General features: G+C 37.8%; 1 protein-coding gene across 2 annotated transcripts in view; it reads right to left on the reverse strand.

The window, feature by feature from the left end:
• Window positions 1-12,145, reverse strand: part of PLCB1 (phospholipase C beta 1) — a 609,995-nt gene that overhangs the window by 484,235 nt on the left and 113,615 nt on the right. The gene's annotated exons all lie outside the window — the stretch shown is intronic.

Below are 12,145 nucleotides of genomic sequence, written 5' to 3' on the forward strand. Positions count from 1 at the left end.
AAATATAGCATCCATTATCTTCATGCCTTGGCCAAAACTGCTACACAAAGAGGACTATTTTAACATCTTGATATATTAATTTAGAATAATTTCCATATGGCATACTGTTCTAATGGATGGCACACCTGGAAGTTCCACAATTATGTGGTACATACCATTACTAGATTCAACTTCAGAAAAAATCAATGTAATGATTTTGTGCCAAACTAGGTACTATTGTATGCTCTGTGAAATAACAAAACATTTCAAACAGCTTATTAGGAGAAAAACTTAATATTTGAAAAATGCAATGTAAGTTAACCTAACTGTGAAATATTAAGGGGGGGGAGGGGAATAAGCACAAAAACTTGAAAATCTTGGATTTAAGCAACAACAGAGAAGTAGTGAGTATTGGGAACATAGTTTGAGAACTACTGATGTGCCTGGTTATACCAGCTGACAGCAGGTACTTGTTCTCCAAGCTAGTTCCACAACCGATCAATAATTAGTCCAACACCTATCCTCATTTGCACACACTCACAAAGATCATCTTATCTGACATTTTTCAAAGCCAGTAAAAACATAATGAAGTGATTATACTTGTAATTAACAAAAATTAGAAACAAACATTTCTCAACAGGGGAGTAGATAAACAAAGTTTGGTGTACACATACAATGAAATACTAGTCAGCAACATAAAGGAATGAACTACTGTCAATGCAGCAACACCAGTGAATCTCAAATGTATTATGATTCAACTCTCATCACACTTTGGATAAGAAAAAATTATAGGGAAAGAAAATAAGTCAATGCCAGGTTTGATAACAAAAGGGGACAAGGGAATTTGGGGGGATATAGAACTGTCAATATCTAGATTATGGTGATGATTACAAAACTGTATAATTTTGATAAAATTCACAAAACTATAGACTTATAGAGGTAAATTCAACTGTATGCAAATTATATGTAAAGTTTAAAAAAATTATACCTGGCCTCACAATAAACCCATTATTACATAAGCCCAAAATAACATTATGTTAAGTCAAAAATATGAACAATATATTTACTGATAACTTTAACAGTCCCTGAAAAGTTTTTATTTGATAGCATCAAAATCTTTAATTCTAAGAGCAATTTCAAAATATCTTATCCTTAAAAATGTTTAATCAATGATGAATTATTCTTCATAATTACTGAATCCTAATCCATGCAGATCAGATTGGTATTTGTTGGAAACATGTTTAAAGTAGCCCTCCAAAAAAAAATCAATCCTAACTAAATACCTGCTTCAATAGGACCCACTGATTCTTTTACAAGGAAGTCACTCACATATTGCATGTATTGGAGCTGTGCTAATGACCCAGCAGCAGATAAAAGACAAAATGAGCCAAACTTCTGATTTCTCTACAGACATGCAGTAACAGAATATCTTTGTAGATTACATTTCTGGTACTGATACAGGGTCTGGCACTTGGCAGGAAACTGTTGAACTCAAGACCCATTTCTTCAACGAGCCAATGAAATTGATATGTCACACTACATTGCTCACCATTTTCAAAGGCAATGTAAATCCACGGCAGGGAAAGGGATGGAACCGAATCAAGAGTAACCAAGTCAGTAGTAAAGATTTTCTGTTTTTTGTTCTCCACGTTAGCTCCACAGCCAATCAATGCTTTTCATGGGATCCACAGATGTAGTAAGAGAGTTAAAATCACTTCCTTTGCTTTGAGGCAAAGTTCAATCAATATTAAAGTTAGCACAAAGGGCTGTTTTCCAGGGGACAACTAGAAACAGCCAAATGAAGATTAAAATGCTTAAATACTTCGAGTGGAGAATGTACTACTTATCTAAGTTTTAATATACTCTATTTCAAAAGCATGTTTTACATAATATCTTCTGTATAACAATTCAATATATTTATTTTTACTGTTTTTATTGATTTTAGAGAAAGAGAACAGAGAGAGATTGAAACATCAATGAGAGAGAGAGACTTCGATCGGCTGCCTCCTGCATGCTCTCTACTTGGGATCCAGCCTGCAAGCCAGGCATGTGCCCTGACCAGGAATCAAACCAGGGACCTCTTGTTTCATAGGTTGAAGCTGAACTACTGAGCAACACTGGTCAGGCATAATTTAATAATATAATTTCTATATATTGCTGTGAAATATATAAACTGAATATAAATCTGACTAAATCCAGCGAATTCAATACACTTCAGCGAAAGGCTAAAAGCATGTACCTTGGTTTAGAGAATTGTATACATGTGAATCATGTGCATTCTAAATGACCTTCATGTCTGAGATCTCCTTTATGGGTGACATCACCATGTGTACATCTGTGTGTGGGGGGGGGGGGGGGCGGGAGGCGGGGGCGGTGACGGCAGCAGCAATGATCAAGCTACTTGGGGGCAATGACTTTATCTTTTGTCTCTCTGTTGCCCAGGCCCCTGGCACAGGTTCACAGCATATAAGTTCAAACCAATCTGGAATGAAACAGTGAAAATGAATAAAAGTTCAAATAAAAACCAACTATAAGCGTTGATAGTGAGAGTTAACATTTATTGGTGTTAACCATGGTTACCACCTATATATTCCACACATACTGTCTTATTGAACCCTCACAACAACTTATGAAGAAGGTACCATTATCGTCCCCATGCAACTTAGTGAAATAATGTGGCTCACAGATAACACACGATGAAATTTAAATTCAAACCCAGTTTGTCTTTGGAATCAGTTATTCTAAGTGCTTCACAATATCATCTTGCTGCTTATAAGACTACAACATTCATAGGTAAGGTAGATAGACACAAATGCCATACTCTGCTCAATTTTTCCTTATAAAAGTATCACCATATAAGATATTTCGCACTATCCTTTTAAATTTTCTTTCTAATTTGTTCAAACTGAAACAAATGATTATGTAAAAATCACTCGAGTACCTGGTTATTTCTAGACTTAGTTGATGAAACTATTCTCAGCAGATTATATTCATTTTTATCTGCAAGTTTTAAATGACATGTTAGCCTTTCTGTCCCAAGTTTTAGGCTAAATATAGCAATTATATTCTACAGGTGAAGGTCACTTTGGGGAATGCTCCATCTAAAAACTAGGACTTTTAGAGATATCTATGGAAAGAGAATAAATGCAAAAAGATCTCTTTAAATTTTAGACTTAATATACAGCTCTGGTTTGAGATACAACTCCTCTGTTTACCCATACATTTTAAGAAAGCATTTATTTAGTAAGACATGCTTCATAGTATTCTCAGAGCAAACAAAAATCCTTCTGTTAGTAATATTCGAGTTTTAAAGCATAATATTTATTACTAGAAGCCTGATGCACAGATTCGTGCAAGAATGGACCTTCCCCTGGCTGCTGCCAGCGTCTTTGCTCGGTCCGGAGCTGCCTTTCTGCCTTCCCACACTGCCCAGAGGCCCAGAGCGGCTGGGGGCTAGGGTGATGCAGAATGCCTGCGTCCCACCCTCCCCACTCCCCATCCCCAGCTACTCATCCCCTGTGTATGCAAATTAACTCACCATCTTGGTTGTGTTAATTTGCACAGTCACTCCTGATTGGCTGGTGGGCATTGCGAAGGTATGGTCAATTAGCAGGTTACTCTTTTATTAGGTAGATGAAAAAATTGACCAGTTTAAGTAAATGTTCTATTACTCCATGGATTAGATAAATTTCCATATTAATCTTTTTTTACTAGAAGCTCAGACAGAAGCAGAAAATAGGGTCTTTATGGACATTTTTTGGAAGGATTCCTTTATACTGACCAAAAGAAAAGTACAGGGGGGGGGAAAGCAACTGTAAGGTTTATAGCATTGATGGCCCCAAGTACTTACCTCCTTGTATCTCTGTACTTTGCCCTATGACTGCTTTGTCATTTCTCCTATCAAGTGGTAGAGTCTCTTTTCTCACTTTTTAAACCCAGCTGACCTATGACTTGCTTTACCGAGTAAAATTCAGCCAAAGTGACACTGTGCCAGCTCCAGTTTAGGCCCCCAAATGCCTTCTACTCTCTGTCTCTGTCTCTCTGCACCACTTCCTCCCTCCTTCTTTGTCTTTGTCACTCAAAGTCCAAACAGGCCAATCTCTCGAGAATAAGATGATTAGGGTAGGGAAGAGCTGAAGTACCACAGCCAACAGCCAGACAACTCTTAGAACTAGAGAGGTTTAGCAGACTCATGGCTGACCCCTCACACAAGGAAGCTAGACAAGACCATGAAAACAACCCAGGGTAGCTCAGCTTAAATTACTGATCCACAGAATTGGCACTAAATAAATGGCTGCTGTGAAGTCACTATATAGAGGGATGGAATTTTTATGCAGCAATGTCTCTCTTATGAGAAATACATGTAAAAATAATTCAAATAATATTTAAAAATTTGTATTAGACTTTTAAAATTTGACTATTTATGAAGTAATTATACCCCAAGAAGAAAGTAAATAGTCATTTAAATAAATTTTAAAATATGTTTTTTTAATTTATTTTAGAGAGATGGTAAGGGAGGGGGAGAGAGAGAAACATCCATCAGTTGCCCCCTGTAGGCACCCTGGCCAGGGATTAAACCTGGAACTTGGGCATGTGCCCTGATCAAGAATAGAACCAGCATAAGACAACACTTAACTAACTGAGCCACCCCAGCTAGAGCCACATTGTCATTTAATATAAACGATTCTTATATAATCTTAATTTATTTTCCTTGATATATTTTTAATATATTCCTAATTCTTAATAAGTGTGTTGAATTGAATTGGATATCTGGTTGTCTTTAATAACTCAATGTTTTATGAGAAGAATATTGATAGAAAATCCTTAAGGCTCTGTCTGGATTCAGGAATAATAGGTGCATGATATATAAAATTTAAACGTAATATATAATTATTAAATCTTAGGACAACTATAGTGTTCTTAAAAAATTTAAATAAGGATGAGGGAAATGACATTTATTATCATTGGATTTGTTTTGTTTAGTTTTTAAGCAGTGATTCATAATAAGAACACTTTATATTTCCATCTAATATTTGTGTAAATGTATGTGTGTCTGTGAGTGTGTATTACTGGAAATCTTCTTGAAACATTATTTATCACTTCTATCTCTAGTATTTTCTATTACATTCTGTTGTATTATATTCAACTGTTCTTTTTTTTTAAATGATGGTCTCTAACCAATAAAATGATTTCATAACGAAGGGGTTAAGACTTCTAGCCTGAAAAACACTGGCGTAGGAGTCAGTTTTCATCTGCTATAAATCAGTCATTGGAAAATGTTTTGATGATAAAGTACTTGCCTAAGGGTTAAGTTGTTCTTTGCTCACAGTTAAGACTTTTTCTCCCTTCTGAATGGCCACAGGTAGCCTTTCCAATATAGTAATGACAACGATTAACAACTGCCTAATGCTTTTGTGATTACAAAGCATTTTTCATACATATTGCCTCAAACCTCTAGTGGGTTAATTGGCGAAGGAAACACAATATTGTGCAATTAAGTTCAATTCTAGGTAGATCTATAATTTTATTATTTAAGATAAAGTGAACCTTCGGCAAGGAAGATACATTACACCAGTTTCCCAGGTCCTAGTAACATAGTTAGTTTTGAATGTGCAGGGATCTTCCTGAAAAGGCACACATTATTTGAATCCCAAAGCTTCTCATACCCATATAAAGTAAGTCAACCCTGTTAGATAACAGTTGTCCAACTCTTTAAAATTTACCACTTTGAACTATGGACAAAAGAAGTTACAGAGGCAAAGATATGTAGAAAACAACTATATAAGTTGTATATAACTGGATTATTTTTTTCTTGATAAGTATCCCTTCAAAAAGAGGGGCCTGATTTATAGTCAACTTCTAACAAAGTCACCAATGTTCCTATATTTTGTTTTGTTTTATGGATTTTTAGAGATAAGTAGAGGGAGACAGAGAGAAACTTTGAAGTGAGACCAGAACAATGATCAGCTGCCTCCTGCATGCCCCCAACTGGGCCTCAAGCTAGCAATGCAAGCATGTGACCTGGAATCAAACCAGCAACCTTTTGGTATACAGGATGATGCCCAATCAACTGAGCAACACCAGCGAGGGCTAATGTTCTTTATTCTGGACAATATTTGAAAACAGATCTTTGCCTAAAATTACCTCAATTAATCCTAGTTTGGGTACTTTTAGAGGTTTATACTAGCAAAACATAAAATATATATTAAAACAGATTTAAGAATCACTCCCAGTTGGGTATGACCTCACAATTGCAAATGCGGTATGTACTTTAAATGGGTCTCTTCAGGGCTACTTTAAAAATCAATACAGCAAGTCATTTCACAGATCAACACTTAATACTTTCTGGCTTAATGGGGAAAACACTATCCTAATTTATGCAAATAATATTCTTGGCTTGGCCTAAAATTTCTAGTGGTTTTATCATACAGGGTTTCTAAAATTGCAGCATCTCAAACAATGTAAGTCAAAATGGGTAAGATTTGTTCTAGAAAACCCTGTTAGATGTCTCTCAAACATGCCCCAGAGGTAACAAAGGCAATGGGTTCAGAAGTCTCACGTAGTTTTAGTAAAAAAAAAAAAAACAAAAAAACACAATAAATTAAATTCCAAGAAATAAGTAGGACAACGACTATTCATAAAAATATCTACATATCATATGTAAAAGCCTAAGTGACTGTCCAACCATTCGACCATTGGCCTGGTAGCTCTGACACACAATGACCACCAGGGGGTGGATGCTCCAACCAGTAGAGGAGGGAACCCAATTCCTTGCGGAATCAGCCATGGTTCAGGTTGCTGCTGGGGCACTATTGGCTCCGAATCTGCTTCACTCGCACCTTAGACCCAGAGATAGGTTTCAGCCCGATCCCCAAAGGCCAGGCCAAGGGACCTCACCAGTGCACAAATCCGTGCACTGGGCCTCTAGTATTGGTATAATAAGCAGACACTACAATCTGTCAACTCAATAGTCATCCCTTTTTCTTTCATTTAAGATCAGCAATGCATTCAGCCCCAGCAATTAATCCTAATTTGTCTAAAATGGTGATGCTCAAACCTGATGGCAAATTATTGTCACCTAGGGATAATTCTGGCATTCTGGTATTGGTATAAGGGTAGATAAATGGATCCGAAGAGAGTCAATAGATAGACCCCCTACATATAAAGCCACTTAAAGGGGACTGTCCTAAATAAACCTGAACATGAGGTCACCTAAAAGTAATCAAAGCAAAAATATAATGTCACCTTAGATACTGTTTTATCTCAAGCTGATTGAATCCATACTAATTTTAGCCTTGAGAAGAAGACCTGGTATAAATAAAGGTTGTTCCCTCCATTCACTTCTCTATCAAATGGTAGGTGGGTTAACCAGTGAAATTCTATACTCAGTGCTCCATACTGCAGAGCAAAATGAGGAGGAGGGTTAATCAAGTGAGGACTCAATTTGCCTTGGTGTGCTAATGAGGTATTATTAAAAGCAATCTTAGAAACACTGTGGGCCAGCTGTGTTGCTTATGCATGAAACAGCTATTTAATAAGATCAAGATTTCTCCAAAAGGAAGCTCACATTCATTTTAATGTTATATATCTCTGGACCAGAATTAGTCATTACCAATTTACAGGACCTGCTTTTTTCATCTTTTTTTCCTCCGTCCCAACATTATGAATGCTTAATAAGAAAGAAGGTGCCATGTAAGATTTTCTGGGTGTTTAGTGGTCCCACACAGGAGTCACAAAAATGTAGACATAGTTTCCCCAGTGTAGCCAGCAGTGTCACACCACCTGAGAGACCTGGGTGATTGTTCATACAAACAGGAAGAGCTCTGCCCCCACTGGAATCTGAGACCAGCAGCTGCCTAATGCCTAGACATGCCCTTTGGAAGTCAGCTTGGGAGGACAGTATCTTCATATTTATTCAGGTGGTGGTATCTGGAAGCCTTAAGTCCCCCTCAGAATTTCATTTTTCCCTTTCCAGTCTATGATAAATGTACCACTCTAATCGCATTCTCTCATCGTCCATATTTTCTTGCTGTCTACCTTCCCAATCTTGAATATCTGGAATTCTGACTGAGCCCTCAGTTAACACCATCCAGCCCCTTCAGAACTTTTTGCCTCTTCAAGGAGCTTGCTTAGGGCAGCTGTCAGTGTTGACCCATCAGTGAGAAAATACCCATACCTAGACCCCCCTAAGAGTAGGACAATAAATATCTTTCATTCATAGCCATTCTCAATTCCAATCATCTTTAGTGTAGAAGACAAATGACCTTAAACTTTATCATCATAAAATCTGCTCCAATTCTAAACATTTGGGAGGCAAGAAGACCTGAGGTCCGATCACCCGCAAATATGTAATGTGTGCTGTTAGGAAATCCTCTTTCCTGTTCTCTTAACCATAACTGATGAGTCTTAGAAGGAAGCATATCCTTCTGGCAAAGGCAGGCAAGTAAGATATGACCACTTTGAAGAGCATATACAGCTCTTTAGGACCTGACCTCCATCCAGACATGCCTTTCAGATACAGCTACTCCTTACCTTACATTTTGTTCTTCAGTAAAACAACGTCACTGGTAGATTTGAGAGCTCTGGCAGGCTTTTATGCTTTTGACTGAATTGTTCCCCCTGCCTTGAAGGCAGCTCCAAGCTTCTATCCACCTGCGCAGCTCCTCTCCATGTTTGAAGGCTGCCTTCCCTACTCTTCCTGGGCAGATAGAAAGCCTCCTACCTAAGGATTTCACTGAAGTTGGCCTAGCCCTTCATCAGAGGACATGCCCAATGTCCTCAACATTGTTCTTATTTCTATCGCTTCAGTAAAATCTATGAGTAAAGAAACTATTTCTTTTCAGCTCTGAATCCCTAGCAGCTAGCAAAGTCCCTGTCAAATGGTTAGGACTCAATCAATGTGTGTGGACTGACAGCCTCCAAGTAAGATGAGATGTGTCAGTGCTCTTGCCCCTCTGATCTGCAGCAATGTCCCTGGTAAGCTGTTGGGCTCAATAAATATTTGTTGACTGGCATACAGGAAGGAAGACTAAATGCATCAGTTTACTGTAAGTTTAAAATAGAACTTTTCTGTAAAAATATGTTACTGGGTTTTCTACTTTGATTAGACTGTATATTCAGGGACTTTTTTTTTTTTAAAGGCTTAAACAATGGCAAAAGATATGATAAAGAGTATCTAATTACCAACTACCTTTCAGATGCAAATGAATTTTAAGGACAAGGTCACAGAACAGAAGCCATCAGCTCACAAACAATAAAGTAAAATAAATGAGATATTTTAACACAAACGGAAGATCATAGTGGTCATCTGTGTTATGTGATTAGTATATGATTTTCTCTTTCATCTACTAATGAAAATTTGCACAGTTTTAAATCAGGACTATTAAACGAATAAAACTGTCTTTGACACACACACTTTGAAAGCATCCTCTAAACCTGCATTGTACATCCCAGTATCAGATTATCAGATATGGGGTTTGCCCATCAGATATGGACTGATAGCCTTAAGCTTAAATCCCAGTTTGCAACAGCTCCCTGTGTGTGGTTTTCCAACTGTTTCAGATATATGTACTCATTCTCAGATAATTCTATACTCAGTGCTCTAAGCCAAGAACTGAAGTGACTTGGCCTGCCTATTAATAATTTGCACCTAAGACAAAGACAGTAAATCTCCAACACAGATAGAGTTAAGCCTCAGTTCCTCAAGCTTCTAATCCACTGTCCTTATGGTCATAAATTTTGAATGGGTAACACTGGCAGCAGGAATAAGTAGGGAAAGTCATCGCTAATATGCTCGAAAGAGCACATTGGAGAGCTAGCACAGACAACAACCTGCCCATATTCAAAAGAAACAAATGGTAGTTTAAGGCCTTCTGTTTATGGGACTCATGTACAAGTACAGGCTGCCTCGTCTTTGCTGCTTCAAACTTACATACATGGAGGCTCACATGTCAAAGTGGATGCCACTTAAAATGACAGAGAAGCACAGAACGAAAGGAAAATGAGCTGTCCATTTAGGATACTTCCTGCCCATGAAAACAGGTTAGAAAATGCCACATCATTTCAATAGGCTTCATAATTAAGTTTGAAATCTTGCTACCCTTCCCCATTCATGAATCTGGTTTCAGTTCTCATGCAGTTTCAGGCAAGGTTTTCTTTCCAATTGTTTCCAGTGATGACAGTTCCTTAACTCACAAGATTGTAATAAGAATGAAAAACCATAAATCACAGATTGATTTTTACTAACTTACCTTCAAAATACTCAAAGTTATTCACAAATAATTTTTAATTTCTCATGAGATGCCAAAAAGAGGAACATTAAAAACAATTACATCTTACAATAGTTCATTTTTTTTCACAAATACAAGTGCCTTTTTTACAATAGTATGTCAAAGACCATGAAGAGCTTTTGAAAATTTTTTATTTCTAATAACTATTTTCTATTTAAATCAAATTCTCAGATTTTTTTTCATTATCACATTTAGTCAACTAAAAGACTATATTTAAAGATTTGTGAATCCAGAATATTTCATTTTGATTTTGATGAATATTCCTGAAACTCTTAGTACACTTCTGAAAAGGGGAATTTCAAAATTCTTTCTGGATTCTGAAAATTTCCTGAAACTGTCCTTACTTTTTTTTTTTTTTTTTTTTTTTTTTAATCTGCTTATTCTTAGAAGCTCTTGTTAAAACAAAAGGACTATATCCTCTCAGAAGTAAATCACTCTGGTTAACCATTCTTTTAGGAGAAATAGTCCTATATGGCCTGAAAATTAATCACCCAGTGATCCCTCTTACAAGGGATTTAGCAAAGCTGATTCTTGAACATCAGCCTTCATCATCAGTGCTCTAATCAAATACCCAGAACCACGTGCAGACTGTATGTGGCAGAAGATTGGGAAGACTAAAGCTTGACACAGATTTCCTGGGTGTTTGATCTTCATAGAGAGACTTATTTCATTTAGTTGAATTTCTTTAGTAGCTGCTCACAAAAATGATGTGTGACTTTGACCTAATGTGTCCTTCCCATTCCCACCAGAAGGCAAACCCTTAACAAAAGTTGTGTTAACCTGGTCCCCATAAACTCTGAGAGGTTTGCAGCAGACATTCTTGTTGCTCACCTAGATCTACTGCCACCTCCATCCCTTCTGCAGGTCTGGGCATCCACCCCATCTCTACATGTTTTATTCCCAACTGCTTGCACACACAGCCTTGAGAGGGGATAGGGGGCACGAGGGGGAAGGAGCTGAGGGAGTGTTCTTGTGAATACTCCTGCCCAATCTATGGAGAGCTGGAAATGCTTGGGAAGTTATATCCCACCAGGATGGCCCATAGTCAGTGACAGACTGATGCAGGAGTATTCAAGGAACTCTCCCTGCCTCAAGGCAGGATATATTCTGAGGAGCACTTATGCTCCAGAGCGTACCAGGGGATCATGCTGAGGCTGGGATTTCCCCGGAAATGGAGCCTTTATTTAGCTTCTTTCCTGTCTGTGACCTGCTCCCTTGTGCTTCTCTCCTTGGGTCCTTCCCTAATGCACACCACCTGCACCTCAGGGTCTGTTTCTGGGGACCCCAAACTAAGACAGAGAGCAGTCGCCAGAGGAGAAGGAGTAAAAAGGAAAGAAAACTAATATTTATTTACACAGCAGTATTCTTTCCAGACCCTGCACTAAGTGCATTACATGTATTAACTCATTGGATCTTACTAAAGGGTAATGCATGAATCATCTGACAATTGAAAAAAAAATACTCTAAAGCTAAGAAGGAGAAACATAAGGAAGTAGGCACAAGGATCCTCTACCCGTTGTCCTCACTTCTGTCATAAGAAGGGCATTTTCCCATTCTGCCCCTTATTTTTAGGAGTAATAAAAATAACAACATACAATGGCCAAGAGGTACATGAAAAGATGCTCAACATCACTAGTTATCTGGGAAATGCAAATCAAAACCACAATGGGCCCAAGCTGGTTTGAGCATCTGCCCATGAACTGAAGGGTCCTGAATTCTATTCCAGTCAAGGGCATATACCTTCGTTGCAGGCTCCATCCCCAGCCCTGGTCTGGGTACGAGTAGGAGGCAATCAATCAATGTGTCTCTCTCACGTTGATGCTTCTCTTTTTCTGTCTCTCCCTCTCCCTTTCACTCTCTCTAAAAGAAAATCAATG

Source organism: Pipistrellus hanaki (assembly GCF_964339955.1).
Source record: "Pipistrellus hanaki genome assembly, chromosome: 6".
In the NCBI taxonomy this organism is placed as follows: domain Eukaryota; kingdom Metazoa; phylum Chordata; class Mammalia; order Chiroptera; family Vespertilionidae; genus Pipistrellus; species Pipistrellus hanaki.